Source organism: Sebastes fasciatus, chromosome 15 (assembly GCF_043250625.1).
Source record: "Sebastes fasciatus isolate fSebFas1 chromosome 15, fSebFas1.pri, whole genome shotgun sequence".
Lineage (NCBI taxonomy): Eukaryota > Metazoa > Chordata > Actinopteri > Perciformes > Sebastidae > Sebastes > Sebastes fasciatus.
The window spans coordinates 33,011,180-33,027,057 of record NC_133809.1 but is presented as its reverse complement, the minus strand read 5'-3'; positions in this window follow the sequence as shown (position 1 = coordinate 33,027,057).

Sequence of the window (15,878 nt, the reverse complement as noted above, 5' to 3'; positions counted from 1 at the left end):
CCTCCATGTCGCTCCTCCATGTCACTCCTCCATGTCAATCCTCCATGTCACACTACTCCATGTCACTCCTCCATGTCGATCCTCCATGTCATTCCTAAATGTCACTCCTCCATGTCACTCCTCTATGTCACTCTTCCTTGCTCATCAATGTCACTCCTCCATGTCACTCCTCTATGTCACTCCTCCTTGTCGCTCCTCCACATCACTCCTCTATGTCACTCCTCCATGTCACTCCTCCTTCATGTCACTCCTCCGGGTCACTCCTCCATTTCGCTCCTCCATATCGCTCCTCCATGTCGCTCCTCCACATCACTCCTCTATGTATCTCCTCCATGTCACTCCTCCTTCATGTCACTCCTCCATGAAGGTCCTCCATGTCACTCCTCCATGTCACTCTTCCTTGCTCCTCAATGTCACTCCTACATGTCACTCCCCCATTTCACTCCTCCATGAAGCTCCTACATTTCACTCCTCCATGTCACTCTTCCTTGCTCCTCAATGTCACTCCTCCATGTCACTCCTCTATGTCACTCCTCCATGTCACTCCTCCATGTCACTCCTCCTTCTCACTCCTCCATATTACTACTCAATGTCACTCCTCCATGTCGATCCTCCATGTCACTTCTAAATGTCACTTCTCCATGTCACTCCTCCATGAAGCTCCTACATGTCACTCCTCTATGTCACTCTTCCTTGCTCCTCAATGTCACTCCTCAATGTCACTCCTCTATGTCACTCCTCCTTGTCACCCCTCCATGTCACTCCTCAATGAAATTCCTCCATGTCACTCCTCCATGTCGCTCCTACTCGTCAATTCTCGATTTCGCTCCTCCACATCACTCCTCTATATGTCACTCCTACATATCACTCCAACATGTCACTCCTCCATGTCAATCCTCCATGTTACTCTTCCTTGCTCCTCAATGTCACTCCTCCATGTCACTCCTCTATGTCACTCTTCCATGTCGCTCCTCCATGTCACTCCATGTCGCTCCTCCACATCACTCCTCTATGTCACTCCTCCATGTTGAGCCTCCATGTCGCACTTCAATGATACTCCTCCATGTCAATCCTCCATGTCGCTCCTCCATGTCACTCCTCCATGTCGCTACTACACATCACTCCTCTATGTCACTCCTCCATGTCGCACTTCAATGATACTCCTCCATGTCACTCCTCCATGTCGCTCCTCCATGTCACTCCACCATGTCACTCCTCCATGAAGGTCCTCCATGTCACTCCTCCATGTCACTCTTCCTTGCTCCTCAATGTCACTCCTCCATGTCACTCCTCCTTCTCACTCCTCCATATTAGTACTACATGTCACTCCTCCATGTCGATCCTCCATGTCAGTCCTAAATGTCACTCCTCCATGTCACTCCTCCATGAAGCTCCTCCATGTCACTCCTCTATGTCACTCTTCCTTGCTCCTCAATGTCACTCCTCCATGTCACTCCTCCATCTCACTCCTACATGTCACTCCTCCATATCACTACTCCATGTCACTCCTCCATGTCACTCCACCATGTGACTCTTCATTGCTCCTCAATGTCACTCCTCCATGTCACTCCTCCTTCTCACTCCTCCATATCACTACTCCATGTCACTCCTCCATGTCGATCCTCCATTTCACTCCTAAATGTCAATCCTCCATGTCACTCCTATGTCACTCCTCAATGTCACTCCTCTATGTTACTCCTCCATGTCGCTCCTCCATGTCACTCCTCCATGTCGCTCCTCCACATCACTCCTCTATGTCACTCCTCCATGTCACTCCTCCTTCATGTCACTCCTCCATGTCACTCCTCCATGAAGCTCCTCCATGTCACTCCTCTATGTCACTCTTCCTTGCTCCTCAATGTCACTCCTCCATGTCACTCCTCCTTGTAGCTCCACCATGTCACTCCTCCATGTCGCTCCTCCACATCAATCCTCTATGTCACTCCTCCATGTCACTCCTCCTTCATGTCACTCCTCCATGTCACTCCTCCATTTTGCTCCTCCATGTCGATCATCCATGTCACTCCTCTATGTCGATCCTCTATATCACTCCTACAAGTCACTCTTCCATGTCACTCCTCCATGAAGCTCCTCCATGTCACTACTCCATGTCACTCTTCCTTGCTCCTCAATGTCACTCCTCCATGTCACTCCTCTATGTCACTCCACCATGTCACTCCTCCATGTCGATCACCCATGTCACTCCTAAATGTCACTCCTCCATGTCACTCCTATGTCACTCCTCCATGTCACTCCTCTATGTCGCTCCTCCACATCACTCCTCTATGTCACTCCTCCATGTTGAGCCTCCATGTCGCACTTCAATGATACACCTCCATGTCACTCCTCCATGTTGCTCCTCTATGTCACTCCGCCATGTCACTCCTCCTTCATGTCACTCCTCCATGTCACTCCTCCATTTCGCTCCTCCATATCGCTCCGCCATGTCGCTCCTCCATGTCACTCCTCCATGTCAATCCTCCATGTCACACTACTCCATGTCAATCCTCCATGTCGATCCTCCATGTCATTCCTAAATGTCACTCCTCCATGTCACTCCTCTATGTCACTCTTCCTTGCTCATCAATGTCACTCCTCCATGTCACTCCTATATGTCACTCCTCCTTGTCGCTCCTCCACATCACTCCTCTATGTCGCTCCTCCATGTCACTCCTCCTTCATGTCACTCCTCCGGGTCACTCCTCCATTTCGCTCCTCCATATCGCTCCTCCATGTCGCTCCTCCACATCACTCCTCTATGTATCTCCTCCATGTCACTCCTCCTTCATGTCACTCCTCCATGAAGGTCCTCCATGTCACTCCTCCATGTCACTCTTCCTTGCTCCTCAATGTCACTCCTACATGTCACTCCTCCATTTCACTCCTCCATGAAGCTCCTACATTTCACTCCTCCATGTCACTCTTCCTTGCTCCTCAATGTCACTCCTCCATGTCACTCCTCTATGTCACTCCTCCATGTCACTCCTCCATGTCACTCCTCCTTCTCACTCCTCCATATTACTACTCAATGTCACTCCTCCATGTCGATCCTCCATGTCACTTCTAAATGTCACTTCTCCATGTCACTCCTCCATGAAGCTCCTACATGTCACTCCTCTATGTCACTCTTCCTTGCTCCTCAATGTCACTCCTCAATGTCACTCCTCTATGTCACTCCTCCTTGTCACCCCTCCATGTCACTCCTCAATGAAATTCCTCCATGTCACTCCTCCATGTCGCTCCTACTCGTCAATTCTCGATTTCGCTCCTCCACATCACTCCTCTATATGTCACTCCTACATATCACTCCAACATGTCACTCCTCCATGTCAATCCTCCATGTTACTCTTCCTTGCTCCTCAATGTCACTCCTCCATGTCACTCCTCTATGTCACTCTTCCATGTCGCTCCTCCATGTCACTCCATGTCGCTCCTCCACATCACTCCTCTATGTCACTCCTCCATGTTGAGCCTCCATGTCGCACTTCAATGATACTCCTCCATGTCAATCCTCCATGTCGCTCCTCCATGTCACTCCTCCATGTCGCTACTACACATCACTCCTCTATGTCACTCCTCCATGTCGCACTTCAATGATACTCCTCCATGTCACTCCTCCATGTCGCTCCTCCATGTCACTCCACCATGTCACTCCTCCATGAAGGTCCTCCATGTCACTCCTCCATGTCACTCTTCCTTGCTCCTCAATGTCACTCCTCCATGTCACTCCTCCTTCTCACTCCTCCATATTAGTACTACATGTCACTCCTCCATGTCGATCCTCCATGTCAGTCCTAAATGTCACTCCTCCATGTCACTCCTCCATGAAGCTCCTCCATATCACTCCTCTATGTCACTCTTCCTTGCTCCTCAATGTCACTCCTCCATGTCACTCCTCCATCTCACTCCTACATGTCACTCCTCCATATCACTACTCCATGTCACTCCTCCATGTCACTCCTCCATGTGACTCTTCATTGCTCCTTAATGTCACTCCTCCATGTCACTCCTCCTTCTCACTCCTCCATATCACTACTCCATGTCACTCCTCCATGTCGATCCTCCATTTCACTCCTAAATGTCAATCCTCCATGTCACTCCTATGTCACTCCTCAATGTCACTCCTCTATGTTACTCCTCCATGTCGCTCCTCCATGTCACTCCTCCATGTCGCTCCTCCACATCACTCCTCTATGTCACTCCTCCATGTCACTCCTCCTTCATGTCACTCCTCCATGTCACTCCTCCATGAAGCTCCTCCATGTCACTCCTCTATGTCACTCTTCCTTGCTCCTCAATGTCACTCCTCCATGTCACTCCTCCTTGTAGCTCCACCATGTCACTCCTCCATGTCGCTCCTCCACATCAATCCTCTATGTCACTCCTCCATGTCACTCCTCCTTCATGTCACTCCTCCATGTCACTCCTCCATTTTGCTCCTCCATGTCGATCATCCATGTCACTCCTCTATGTCGATCCTCTATATCACTCCTACAAGTCACTCTTCCATGTCACTCCTCCATGAAGCTCCTCCATGTCACTACTCCATGTCACTCTTCCTTGCTCCTCAATGTCACTCCTCCATGTCACTCCTCTATGTCACTCCACCATGTCACTCCTCCATGTCGATCACCCATGTCACTCCTAAATGTCACTCCTCCATGTCACTCCTATGTCACTCCTCCATGTCACTCCTCTATGTCGCTCCTCCACATCACTCCTCTATGTCACTCCTCCATGTTGAGCCTCCATGTCGCACTTCAATGATACACCTCCATGTCACTCCTCCATGTTGCTCCTCTATGTCACTCCGCCATGTCACTCCTCCTTCATGTCACTCCTCCATGTCACTCCTCCATTTCGCTCCTCCATATCGCTCCGCCATGTCGCTCCTCCATGTCACTCCTCCATGTCAATCCTCCATGTCACACTACTCCATGTCAATCCTCCATGTCGATCCTCCATGTCATTCCTAAATGTCACTCCTCCATGTCACTCCTCTATGTCACTCTTCCTTGCTCATCAATGTCACTCCTCCATGTCACTCCTATATGTCACTCCTCCTTGTCGCTCCTCCACATCACTCCTCTATGTCGCTCCTCCATGTCACTCCTCCTTCATGTCACTCCTCCGGGTCACTCCTCCATTTCGCTCCTCCATATCGCTCCTCCATGTCGCTCCTCCACATCACTCCTCTATGTATCTCCTCCATGTCACTCCTCCTTCATGTCACTCCTCCATGAAGGTCCTCCATGTCACTCCTCCATGTCACTCTTCCTTGCTCCTCAATGTCACTCCTACATGTCACTCCTCCATTTCACTCCTCCATATTAGTACTACATGTCACTCCTCCATGTCGATCCTCCATGTCAGTCCTAAATGTCACTCCTCCATGTCACTCCTCCATGAAGCTCCTCCATATCACTCCTCTATGTCACTCTTCCTTGCTCCTCAATGTCACTCCTCCATGTCACTCCTCCATCTCACTCCTACATGTCACTCCTCCATATCACTACTCCATGTCACTCCTCCATGTCACTCCTCCATGTGACTCTTCATTGCTCCTCAATGTCACTCCTCCATGTCACTCCTCCTTCTCACTCCTCCATATCACTACTCCATGTCACTCCTCCATGTCGATCCTCCATTTCACTCCTAAAAGTCAATCCTCCATGTCACTCCTATGTCACTCCTCAATGTCACTCCTCTATGTTACTCCTCCATGTCGCTCCTCCATGTCACTCCTCCATGTCGCTCCTCCACATCACTCCTCTATGTCACTCCTCCATGTCACTCCTCCTTCATGTCACTCCTCCATGTCACTCCTCCATGAAGCTCCTCCATGTCACTCCTCTATGTCACTCTTCCTTGCTCCTCAATGTCACTCCTCCATGTCACTCCTCCTTGTAGCTCCACCATGTCACTCCTCCATGTCGCTCCTCCACATCAATCCTCTATGTCACTCCTCCATGTCACTCCTCCTTCATGTCACTCCTCCATGTCACTCCTCCATTTTGCTCCTCCATGTCGATCATCCATGTCACTCCTCTATGTCGATCCTCTATATCACTCCTACAAGTCACTCTTCCATGTCACTCCTCCATGAAGCTCCTCCATGTCACTACTCCATGTCACTCTTCCTTGCTCCTCAATGTCACTCCTCCATGTCACTCCTCTATGTCACTCCACCATGTCACTCCTCCATGTCGATCACCCATGTCACTCCTAAATGTCACTCCTCCATGTCACTCCTATGTCACTCCTCCATGTCACTCCTCTATGTCGCTCCTCCACATCACTCCTCTATGTCACTCCTCCATGTTGAGCCTCCATGTCGCACTTCAATGATACACCTCCATGTCACTCCTCCATGTTGCTCCTCTATGTCACTCCGCCATGTCACTCCTCCTTCATGTCACTCCTCCATGTCACTCCTCCATTTCGCTCCTCCATATCGCTCCGCCATGTCGCTCCTCCATGTCACTCCTCCATGTCAATCCTCCATGTCACACTACTCCATGTCAATCCTCCATGTCGATCCTCCATGTCATTCCTAAATGTCACTCCTCCATGTCACTCCTCTATGTCACTCTTCCTTGCTCATCAATGTCACTCCTCCATGTCACTCCTATATGTCACTCCTCCTTGTCGCTCCTCCACATCACTCCTCTATGTCGCTCCTCCATGTCACTCCTCCTTCATGTCACTCCTCCGGGTCACTCCTCCATTTCGCTCCTCCATATCGCTCCTCCATGTCGCTCCTCCACATCACTCCTCTATGTATCTCCTCCATGTCACTCCTCCTTCATGTCACTCCTCCATGAAGGTCCTCCATGTCACTCCTCCATGTCACTCTTCCTTGCTCCTCAATGTCACTCCTACATGTCACTCCTCCATTTCACTCCTCCATGAAGCTCCTACATTTCACTCCTCCATGTCACTCTTCCTTGCTCCTCAATGTCACTCCTCCATGTCACTCCTCTATGTCACTCCTCCATGTCACTCCTCCATGTCACTCCTCCTTCTCACTCCTCCATATGACTAGTCAATGTCACTCCTCCATGTCGATCCTCCATGTCACTTCTAAATGTCACTCCTCCATGTCACTCCTCCATGAAGCTCCTACATGTCACTCCTCTATGTCACTCTTCCTTGCTCCTCAATGTCACTCCTCAATGTCACTCCTCTATGTCACTCCTCCTTGTCGCTCCTCCATGTCACTCCTCTATGTCGATCTTCAATGTCACTACTCCATGTCATTCCTTCATGGCACTCATCCATGTCACTCCTCCATGAAACTCCTCTATGTCACTCCTCCATGTCACTCCTCCTTCATGTCACTTCTCCGGGTCACTCCTCCATTTCGCTCCTCCATATCGCTCCTCCATGTCGCTCCTCCACATCACTCCTCTATGTATCTCCTCCATGTCACTCCTCCTTCATGTCACTCCTCCATGTCACTCTTCCTTGCTCCTCAATGTCACTCCTACATGTCACTCCTCCATTTCACTCCTCCATGAAGCTCCTACATTTCACTCCTCCATGTCACTCTTCCTTGCTCCTCAATGTCACTCCTACATGTCACTCCTCCATTTCGCTCCTCCATATCGCTCCTCCATGTCACACCTTCATGTCACTCCTCCATTTCACTCCTCCATTTCGCTCCTCCATATCGCTCCTCCATGTCACACCTTCATGTCACTCCTCTATGTCGATCAACCATGTCACTCCTCTATGTCGATCCTCTATATCACTCCTACAAGTCACTCCTCCATGTCACTCCTCCATGAAGCTCCTCCACGTCACTACTCCATGTCACTCTTCCTTGCTCCTCAATGTCACTCCTCCATTTCACTCCTCTATGTCACTCCTCCATGTCACTCCTCCATTTTGCTCCTCCATGTCGATCCTCCATGTCACTCCTACAAGTCACTCCTCCATGTCACTCCTCCATGAAGCTCCTCCACGTCACTACTCCATGTCACTCTTCCTTGCTCCTCAATGTCACTCCTCCATTTCACTCCTCTATGTCACTCCTCCATATCACTCCACCATGTCTATCCTACATGTCGATCCTCCATGTCACTCCTACATGTCACTCCTCCATATCACTACTCCATGTCACTCCTCCATGTCACTCCTCCATGTCACTCTTCATTGCTCCTCAATGTCACTCCTCCATGTCACTCCTCTATGTCACTCCTACATGTCACTCCTCCTTCTCACTCCTCCATATCACTACTCCATGTCACTCCTCCATGTCGATCCTCCATGTCACTCCTAAATGTCAATCCTCCATGTCACTCCTATGTCACTCCTCAATGTCACTCCTCTATGTTACTCCTCCATGTCGCTCCTCCATGTCACTCCTCCATGTCACTCCTCCACATCACTCCTCTATGTCACTCCTCCATGTCACTCCTCCTTCATGTCACTCCTCCATGTCACTCCTCCATGAAGCTCCTCCATGTCACTCCTCTATGTCACTCTTCCTTGCTCCTCAATGTCACTCCTCCATGTCACTCCTCCTTGTAGCTCCACCATGTCACTCCTCCATGTCGCTCCTCCACATCAATCCTCTATGTCACTCCTCCATGTCACTCCTCCTTCATGTCACTCCTCCATGTCACTCCTCCATTTCGCTCCTCCATGTCGATCATCCATGTCACTCCTCTATGTCGATCCTCTATATCACTCCTACAAGTCACTCTTCCATGTCACTCCTCCATGAAGCTCCTCCATGTCACTACTCCATGTCACTCTTCCTTGCTCCTCAATGTCACTCCTCCATGTCACTCCTCTATGTCACTCATCCATGTCACTCCTCCAGGTCGATCCTCCATGTCACTCCTAAATGTCACTCCTCCATGTCACTCCTATGTCACTCCTCCATGTCACTCCTCTATGTCACTCCTCCATGTCGCTCCTCCATGTCACTCCTCCATGTCGCTCCTCCACATCACTCCTCTATGTCACTCCTCCATGTTGAGCCTCCATGTCGCACTTCAATGATACTCCTCCATGTCACTCCTCCATGTTGCTCCTCTATGTCACTCCTCCATGTCACTCCTCCTTCATGTCACTCCTCCATGTCACTCCTCCATGTCAATCCTCCATGTCACACTACTCCATGTCACTCCTCCATGTCGATCCTCCATGTCATTCCTAAATGTCACTCCTCCATGTCACTCCTCTATGTCACTCTTCCTTGCTCATCAATGTCACTCCTCCATGTCACTCCTCTATGTCACTCCTCCTTGTCGCTCCTCCACATCACTCCTCTATGTCGCTCCTCCATGTCACTCCTCCTTCATGTCACTCCTCCGGGTCACTCCTCCATTTCGCTCCTCCATATCGCTCCTCCATGTCGCTCCTCCACATCACTCCTCTATGTATCTCCTCCATGTCACTCCTCCTTCATGTCACTCCTCCATGAAGGTCCTCCATGTCACTCCTCCATGTCACTCTTCCTTGCTCCTCAATGTCACTCCTACATGTCACTCCTCCATTTCACTCCTCCATGAAGCTCCTACATTTCACTCCTCCATGTCACTCTTCCTTGCTCCTCAATGTCACTCCTCCATGTCACTCCTCTATGTCACTCCTCCATGTCACTCCTCCATGTCACTCCTCCTTCTCACTCCTCCATATTATTACTCAATGTCACTCCTCCATGTCGATCCTCCATGTCACTTCTAAATGTCACTCCTCCATGTCACTCCTCCATGAAGCTCCTACATGTCACTCCTCTATGTCACTCTTCCTTGCTCCTCAATGTCACTCCTCAATGTCACTCCTCTATGTCACTCCTCCTTGTCGCTCCTCCATGTCACTCCTCTATGTCGATCTTCAATGTCACTACTCCATGTCATTCCTTCATGGCACTCATCCATGTCACTCCTCCATGAAACTCCTCCATGTCACTCCTCCATGTCACTCCTCTATGTCAATTCTCCATGTTACAAATCCATATCACTCCAACTTCTCACTCCTCCATGTTACCCCTCCATGTCACTCCTCAATGAAATTCCTCCATGTCACTCCTCCATGTCGCTCCTACTCGTCAATTCTCGATTTCGCTCCTCCACATCACTCCTCTATATGTCACTCCTACATATCACTCCAACATGTCACTCCTCCATGTCAATCCTCCATGTTACTCTTCCTTGCTCCTCAATGTCACTCCTCCATGTCACTCCTCTATGTCACTCTTCCATGTCGCTCCTCCATGTCACTCCATGTCGCTCCTCCACATCACTCCTCTATGTCACTCCTCCATGTTGAGCCTCCATGTCGCACTTCAATGATACTCCTCCATGTCAATCCTCCATGTCGCTCCTCCATGTCACTCCTCCATGTCGCTACTCCACATCACTCCTCTATGTCACTCCTCCATGTCGCACTTCAATGATACTCCTCCATGTCACTCCTCCATGTCGCTCCTCCATGTCACTCCTCCATGTCGCTACTCCACATCACTCCTCTATGTCACTCCTCCATGTCACTCCTCCTTCATGTCACTCCTCCATGTCACTCCTCCATGAAGGTCCTCCATGTCACTCCTCCATGTCACTCTTCCTTGCTCCTCAATGTCACTCCTCCATGTCGCTCCTCCTTCTCACTCCTCCATATTAGTACTACATGTCACTCCTCCATGTCGATCCTCCATGTCACTCCTAAATGTCACTCCTCCATGTCACTCCTCCATGAAGCTCCTCCATGTCACTCCTCTATGTCACTCTTCCTTGCTCCTCAATGTCACTCCTCCATGTCACTCCTCTATGTCACTCCTCCTTGTCGCTCCTCCATGTCACTCCTCTATGTCGATCCTCCATGTCACTACTCCATGTCATTCCTACATGTCACTCCTCCATGTCACTCCTCTATGTCAATCCTCCATGTTGAGCCTCCATGTCGCCCTTCAATGTCACTCCACAATATCACTCCTATATGTTGAGCCTCCGTGTTGCTTCTCCATGTCAATCCTCCATGTCACTCCTCTATGTCAATCCTCCATGTTACAACTCCATATCACTCCAACATCTCACTCCTCCATGTCACCCCTCCATGTCACTCCTCAATGAAACTCCTCCATGTCACTCCTCTATGTCACTCCTTCATGTCGCTCCTCCATGTCACTCCATGTCACTCCTACATATCACTCCAACATGTCACTCCTCCATGTCACTCCTCCATGTTACTCTTCCTTGCTCCTCAATGTCACTCCTCCATGTCACTCCTCTATGTCACTCCTTCATGTCGCTCCTCCATGTCACTCCATGTCGCTCCTCCACATCACTCCTCTATGTCACTCCTCCATGTTGAGCCTCCATGTCCCACTTCAATGATACTCCTCCATGTCAATCCTCCATGTCGCTCCTCCATTTCACTCCTCCATGTCGCTACTCCACATCACTCCTCTATGTCACTTCTTCTTGTCACTACTCAATGTCACTCCTCCATGTCACTCCATGTCGATCGTCCATGTCGCTCATCCTTACTCCTCCATGTTACTCTTCCATATCGCTCCTCCATGTCACACCAGAATGTAACTCCAGAATGTCACTCCTCCATCTCGCTTCACAATGTCGCTCCTCCATGTCGATCCTCCATGTCGCTCATCCTTGCTCCTCCATGTCACTCCTCCATGTTGAGCCTCCATGTCGCACTTCAATGATACACCTCCATGTCACTCCTCCATGTCACTCCTCTATGTCACTCCTCCATGTTGAGCCTGCATGTCGCCCTTCAATGTCACTCCTCCATGTCACTCCTCTATGTAACTCCTCCATATCACTCCTCCATGTCTATCCTCCATGTCGATCCTCCATGTCACTCCTACATGTCACTCCTCCATGTCACTTCTCCATGAAGGTCCTACATGTCACTTCTCTATGTCACTCTTCCTTGCTCCTCAATGTCACTCCTCCATGTCACTCCTCTATGTCACTCCTCCATGTCACTCCTCCATGTCATTACTCCTTCTCACTCCTCCATATCAATACCCCATGTCACTCCTCCATGTCGATCCTCCATGTCACTCCTAAATGTCACTCCTCCATGTCACTCCTCTATGTCACTCCTCCTTGTCGCTCCTCCATGTCACTCCTCCATGTCGCTCCTCCACATCACTCCTCTATGTCACTCCTCCATGTCACTCCTCCTTCATGTCACTCCTCCATGTCACTCCTCCATTTCGCTCCTCCATATAGCTCCTCCATGTCGCTACTCCATATCACTCCTCCATGTCAATCCTCCATGTCACACCACTACATTTCACTCCTCCATGTCAATCCTCAATGTAACTCCTAAATGTCACTCCTCCATGTCACTCCTCCATGAAGCTCCTCAATGTCACTCCTCTATGTCACTCTTCCTTGATCATCAATGTCACTCCTCCATGTCAATCCTCTATGTCACTCCTCCATGTCACTCCTCCATGTCACTCCTCCATTTCGCTCCTCCATATCGCTCCTCCATGTCGCTCCTCCATATCAAACCTCCATGTCAATCCTCCATGTCACTACTCCATGTCACTCCTTCATGTCGATCCTCCATGTCACTCCTAAATGTCACTCCTCCATGTCACTCCTCCATGAAGCTCCTCCATGTCACTCCTCTATGTCACTCTTCCTTGATCATCAATGTCACTCCTCCATGTCACTCCTCTATGTCACTCTTCCATGTCGCTCCTCCATGTCACTCCATGTCGCTCCTCCACATCACTCCTCTATGTCACTCCTCCATGTTGAGCCTCCATGTCGCACTTCAATGATACTCCTCCATGTCAATCCTCCATGTCGCTCCTCCATGTCACTCCTCCATGTCGCTACTCCACATCACTCCTCTATGTCACTCCTCCATGTCGCACTTCAATGATACTCCTCCATGTCACTCCTCCATGTCGCTCCTCCATGTCACTCCTCCATGTCACTCCTCCATGAAGGTCCTCCATGTCACTCCTCCATGTCACTCTTCCTTGCTCCTCAATGTCACTCCTCCATGTCACTCCTCCTTCTCACTCCTCCATATTAGTACTACATGTCACTCCTCCATGTCGATCCTCCATGTCAGTCCTAAATGTCACTCCTCCATGTCACTCCTCCATGAAGCTCCTCCATGTCACTCCTCTATGTCACTCTTCCTTGCTCCTCAATGTCACTCCTCCATGTCACTCCTCCATCTCACTCCTACATGTCACTCCTCCATATCACTACTCCATGTCACTCCTCCATGTCACTCCTCCATGTGACTCTTCATTGCTCCTCAATGTCACTCCTCCATGTCACTCCTCTATGTCACTCCTACATGTCACTCCTCCTTCTCACTCCTCCATATCACTACTCCATGTCACTCCTCCATGTCGATCCTCCATTTCACTCCTAAATGTCAATCCTCCATGTCACTCCTCCTTCATGTCACTCCTCCATGTCACTCCTCCATGAAGCTCCTCCATGTCACTCCTCTATGTCACTCTTCCTTGCTCCTCAATGTCACTCCTCCATGTCACTCCTCCTTGTAGCTCCACCATGTCACTCCTCCATGTCGCTCCTCCACATCAATCCTCTATGTCACTCCTCCATGTCACTCCTCCTTCATGTCACTCCTCCATGTCACTCCTCCATTTTGCTCCTCCATGTCGATCATCCATGTCACTCCTCTATGTCGATCCTCTATATCACTCCTACAAGTCACTCTTCCATGTCACTCCTCCATGAAGCTCCTCCATGTCACTACTCCATGTCACTCTTCCTTGCTCCTCAATGTCACTCCTCCATTTCACTCCTCTATGTCACTCCTCCATGTCACTCCTCCATGTCGATCACCCATGTCACTCCTAAATGTCACTCGTCCATGTCACTCCTATGTCACTCCTCCATGTCACTCCTCTATGTCACTCCTCCATGTCGCTCCTCCATGTCACTCCTCCATGTCGCTCCTCCACATCACTCCTCTATGTCACTCCTCCATGTTGAGCCTCCATGTCGCACTTCAATGATACACCTCCATGTCACTCCTCCATGTTGCTCCTCTATGTCACTCCTCCTTCATGTCACTCCTCCATGTCACTCCTCCATTTCGCTCCTCCATATCGCTCCTCCATGTCGCTCCTCCATGTCACTCCTCCATGTCAATCCTCCATGTCACACTACTCCATGTCAATCCTCCATGTCGATCCTCCATGTCATTCCTAAATGTCACTCCTCCATGTCACTCCTCTATGTCACTCTTCCTTGCTCATCAATGTCACTCCTCCATGTCACTCCTATATGTCACTCCTCCTTGTCGCTCCTCCACATCACTCCTCTATGTCTCTCCTCCATGTCACTACTCCATGTCACTCTTCCTTGCTCCTCAATGTCACTCCTCCATGTCACTCCTCTATGTCACTCATCCATGTCACTCCTCCATGTCGATCCTCCATGTCACTCCTAAATGTCACTCCGCCATGTCACTCCTATGTCACTCCTCCATGTCACTCCTCTATGTCACTCCTCCATGTCGCTCCTCCATGTCACTCCTCCATGTCGCTCCTCCACATCACTCCTCTATGTCACTCCTCCATGTTGAGCCTCCATGTCGCACTTCAATGATACTCCTCCATGTCACTCCTCCATGTTGCTCCTCTATGTCACTCCTCCATGTCACTCCTCCTTCATGTCACTCCTCCATGTCACTCCTCCATTTCGCTCCTCCATGTCGCTCCTCCATGTCACTCCTCCATGTCAATCCTCCATGTCACACTACTCCATGTCACTCCTCCATGTCGATCCTCCATGTCATTCCTAAATGTCACTCCTCCATGTCACTCCTCTATGTCACTCTTCCTTGCTCATCAATGTCACTCCTCCATGTCACTCCTCTATGTCACTCCTCCTTGTCGCTCCTCCACATCACTCCTCTATGTCGCTCCTCCATGTCACTCCTCCTTCATGTCACTCCTCCGGGTCACTCCTCCATTTCGCTCCTCCATATCGCTCCTCCATGTCGCTCCTCCACATCACTCCTCTATGTATCTCCTCCATGTCACTCCTCCTTCATGTCACTCCTCCATGAAGGTCCTCCATGTCACTCCTCCATGTCACTCTTCCTTGCTCCTCAATGTCACTCCTACATGTCACTCCTCCATTTCACTCCTCCATGAAGCTCCTACATTTCACTCCTCCATGTCACTCTTCCTTGCTCCTCAATGTCACTCCTCCATGTCACTCCTCTATGTCACTCCTCCATGTCACTCCTCCATGTCACTCCTCCTTCTCACTCCTCCATATTACTACTCAATGTCACTCCTCCATGTCGATCCTCCATGTCACTTCTAAATGTCACTCCTCCATGTCACTCCTCCATGAAGCTCCTACATGTCACTCCTCTATGTCACTCTTCCTTGCTCCTCAATGTCACTCCTCAATGTCACTCCTCTATGTCACTCCTCCTTGTCGCTCCTCCATGTCACTCCTCTATGTCGATCTTCAATGTCACTACTCCATGTCATTCCTTCATGGCACTCATCCATGTCACTCCTCCATGAAACTCCTCCATGTCACTCCTCCATGTCACTCCTCTATGTCAATTCTCCATGTTACAAATCCATATCACTCCAACTTCTCACTCCTCCATGTCACCCCTCCATGTCACTCCTCAATGAAATTCCTCCATGTCACTCCTCCATGTCGCTCCTACTCGTCAATTCTCGATTTCGCTCCTCCACATCACTCCTCTATATGTCACTCCTACATATCACTCCAACATGTCACTCCTCCATGTCAATCCTCCATGTTACTCTTCCTTGCTCCTCAATGTCACTCCTCCATGTCACTCCTCTATGTCACTCTTCCATGTCGCTCCTCCATGTCACTCCATGTCGCTCCTCCACATCA